Raw genomic sequence first — 4110 nt, forward strand, 5'->3', positions numbered from 1 at the left:
ACATTTTTCTGGGCTGGTAGTTCCTTTTATTTAATGTTTGAATGATTCCATTCCTTTCTGGCTTGTAAGGTTTGTGCTAAGAAGTCCGACAATAATCTAATGGGTTTTCCTGTGTAGGTTACTGTCTTCTTTTCCCTGGTTGTCCTGAGAATTCTTTCTTTGTTATTGATTTTTGATAATTTTAATACAATGTGTCTTGGTGAAGGTCTTTTGGGGTTGATATAATGGGATGTTCTTTTGACTTCTTGAAATCCAAGCTCCAGCTCATTCCTGTGGTAGCTCTTGTGCACATATCTCATGCTCACACGTGCTGGTGTGCAGTTTGGGTGGTTTTGTTGAGTTTTAGATGTTCAGCTTATTATTGTTTCAAGGGGAGAGATCTGAGGACATCTCTCACCCTGCTATGTTTCTGACATCACTCAGTAAAGGCTTTTTTGAATTTCTTATATTCATAAAGCTTCTCAGCAATATGAATTCTCTAATAAATAATAAAGACTGAATTAAGTCTAAATATCTTCCCACATTTCTTATATTAATCAAGTATCTCACCAGTATAAATCCTCTGATATTGAATAACTTGTCTATACACAATAAAAGCTTTCCCACATACCTTATATTCATAAAGATTATCATTAGTACAATTTTTCTGGCTTGAAGAAAGAATTCGATTAAGTCTAAAGACCTTTTCACATTCTTTATATTCCTATGATTTCTCATCTGTATGAATTCTCTGATGTTGATGAACTTGTCCACACACAGTATAGGCTGATATTCATATCTTACATTAATGAAATTTATCACCAGTATGAATTCTCTGGTTTGAAGAAAGAACTCAATCAGGTCTAAAGACCTTTCCATGCTCTTTATATTCCTATGATTTCTCACATGTATGAATACTCTGATGTGAATAAATTGTCCAAATACAATGAAGGCTTTATTGCATTTCTAATATTCATAAAGTACCTCACCAGTATGAGTTCTCTAATATATAGTAAGAACTGAATTAAGCCTAAACATTTTTCCACATTTCTTAGATTCATCAGGTTTTTCATCAGTATAAATTCTTGATGTTAAGTGCCTTGTCCACATACAATAAAGGCTTTCCTACAGTACTAATATTCACAAAGTTTCTCATCATTATAAGTTTTCAATATTAAGTAACTTGTCCATACAAGTCCTACTAATTACTAATATTTATAAAGTTTATCATCAGTATGAATTCTCTGGTTTTCAGAAAGAACTCAATTAGTTCTAAAAACATTCCCATATTTTTATATTCACAGGAACACTCACCAGTGTGACTTTTTGGTGTTCACTAAATTATCCATATAAATAATGAATTTCTCACAGTCCTGAATTCATAAAATTTCTCAACAGTATGAATTCTCTATGATGTTGTAGGGACCAAATTAAATTTAAACATCTTTTCACATTCCTTACATTCATTGTGTTTTTAACCAGTATGAGTTCTCTGATGTTGAGTAAATTAATATCCATTATCAAGTCACATTCTTTATGACCACACCATTTCTAATTAGAACAAATTTTCTCTCAGTTTTTGAAAAAGACTGGATTTATTATGTTGTTTACACACAGTTTCTGTCTATTATGAATTATGTGTTATAAAATTAGAGAATGTCTATAAGAGGTCATTTTTATAGATAATAATTTGGGTAAAAAAATTCCTTTGAGATATCTGACACCTCTCAAGCATGCTCTCACACTTTCGCTTGTTTCTAAAAATAGAGGCCTTAAAGTCAAGTGTATTACGTCTTAATCTGATTCTTCAGTTCCTAGATTACATATTTAGTGTCCACTCTCCTTAATTCTTAGTCCAAAGGTTGTTGTGGCATTGGAATAAGCTCCAGAACTAGGATGATATATCTCTAACAGCATTCTCAGAAGAACTAGTTTTATTAGTAAGCTAGTTTTGTGCAGCTTACTACTTACAACCTTCCAATAATCTTGTAAGCATACAATTTCCCATATTAATATTCTGCAATTGTTGGATTCTGGCCCTGAACACTTATATTATTCTCAATCTATATAAATAAACTAAATCGACTATATAAATAAACTAAAAGATAAAAATCAAATAATGCAGAAAATATTTTTTATTGATTTCCTAGGGCTGCTGTAACAAATTACCAAAAACTTGATGGCTAAAACAAAAGAAATTTATTCTCTCACAGTTCTATGACCAGATTATGATATCAAGATGTTAGCAGTGCTTCACTCCCTACAAGGCCTCTAGGGGAGAATCTGTTCCTTACCTCTTCCTCGTGGCTGAAACACTCCCTTCATCTTCATGTGGGTCTCTCCGCTTCACCCTGTTTTCTTCTCTCTCTTATAAGGACACTTGATATTGAATTTAGGAATTATCCTGAATCCTAACTCAGGTTGTTCTCATTATAAGATTATTAATTTAATTACATCTGCAAAGACTCTTTCAAAACAAGGTAACATTCCGAAGGTCTAAATATTTAGACATGGTTATATGTTTAGTGGGGCCACCATTTGACCCACTATAGCATTCACTAAAGTTCAAAACACAATTCTGACTTTAAAAACTCTTAGGAACAATTCTTTACTTGGAGAAATATGTATTAAAAACCTACCATGGAAATTTTACTTGATACATAAATTTTACATGCATTTTCTTTAAGATTGAGAATAATATAAGAAAACTAGCCATCACTTCTACTGTTTAACATAGTACTGAAGGTCCTGGCCATATTACTGTAACAGAAAAAAAATGAAAGAAAAAGGAAGAGCTAAAACTATCATTTTTTGCTATTGATGTAATAATCTATCTAGAAAAATAAACATAAGCAAAAGACAAGTTATAAAACTAATAAGATATATCAGCAAGTTTTCTATAATGAAGATCAACTTTAAAATATTAATAGTACTTTACTACATTATCGATAAGTAGAAAACATTAAAAATATATCATTCACAATATCAAAAAAAGCTATAAAGCATTTAGGAATTAACTAAGACTATGCAAGATCTCAATGAAGAAAAATATAATTCATTTTTAAAGTATAGAGAAGATTATAAATAGAGAAAGATTCTGTGCTCAGATGCCACTAATTAATAGAACAATCTCTCTTTTCCATCTTGCACGATGAAAAGTGAAAAAGCTGAGAAGCTGGACATTAAGGAGAAAAAGCCTGAAGCCAAGAAGGCTGACGCTGGTGGCAAGGTTAAGAAGGATAACCTCAAGGCCAAAACGCGTAAGAAGAGGAAACCACACTGCAGCCGGAACCCTGTCCTGGTCAGAGAAATTGGCAGGTATTCCTAATTGGCCATATATTCCAGAAAGGCCATGTATAAGAGGAAGTATTCAGCAGCTAAATCCAGGATTGAAAAGAAAAGAAGGAAAAGGTTCTTGCTAGAGTCACAAAACCAGTTGGTGGCAACAAGAATGGTGGCACCTGAGTGGTTAAACTTCACAAAATGCTTAGATATTATCCTACCAAAGATGCGCCCCAAAAGCTGTTGAGCCATGGCAAGAAATCTTTCAGTCAGCATTCGAGAAAACTTCAGGCTAGCATCACCCCCGGGAACATTCTGATCATCCTCACTGGGCATCACAGATGCAAGAGGGTGGTTTTCCTGAAGCAGCTGAGCAGTGGCTTGCTACCTGTGACTGGACCTCTGTCCCGCAATCGAGTTCCTCTACGAAGAGCACACCAGAAATTTGTCTTTGCCATCTCCACCAAAATTGACATCAGAAGTGTGAAAATCCCCAAACATCTCAATGACGCCTACTTCAAGAAGAAGAAGCTGCCCAAGCCCAGACACCAGGAGAGTGAGATCTTCAACAAACAGAAAGAGAAATACAAGATTACAGAGCAGCACAAGGTTGATCAGAAAGCTATGGACTCGCAAATTCTGCCAAAAATCAAAGCTGTTCCTCAGCTCCAGGTCTACCTCCACTCTATTTGGTCTCACAAATGAGTTTTATCCTCACAAACTGGTGTTCTAAGTTTATGATGAAGAACCTAATTAAATGCCTGATCTGTTGAAAGAAAGAAAGAAAGAAAGAAAGAAAGAAAGAAAGAAAGAAAGAAAGAAAGAAAGAAAGAAAGAAAGAAAGAAAGA

At 34.0% G+C, this 4110-nt stretch overlaps 1 pseudogene; it reads left to right on the forward strand.

Moving 5' to 3' along the window:
- Window positions 1-3130: 3130 nt before the first annotated feature.
- Window positions 3131-3994, forward strand: LOC102882098 (annotated as a pseudogene).
- Window positions 3995-4110: the final 116 nt, after the last annotated feature.

The sequence above is a fragment of the Pteropus alecto genome, unplaced genomic scaffold (genome assembly GCF_000325575.1).
Source record: "Pteropus alecto unplaced genomic scaffold, ASM32557v1 scaffold78, whole genome shotgun sequence".
In the NCBI taxonomy this organism is placed as follows: domain Eukaryota; kingdom Metazoa; phylum Chordata; class Mammalia; order Chiroptera; family Pteropodidae; genus Pteropus; species Pteropus alecto.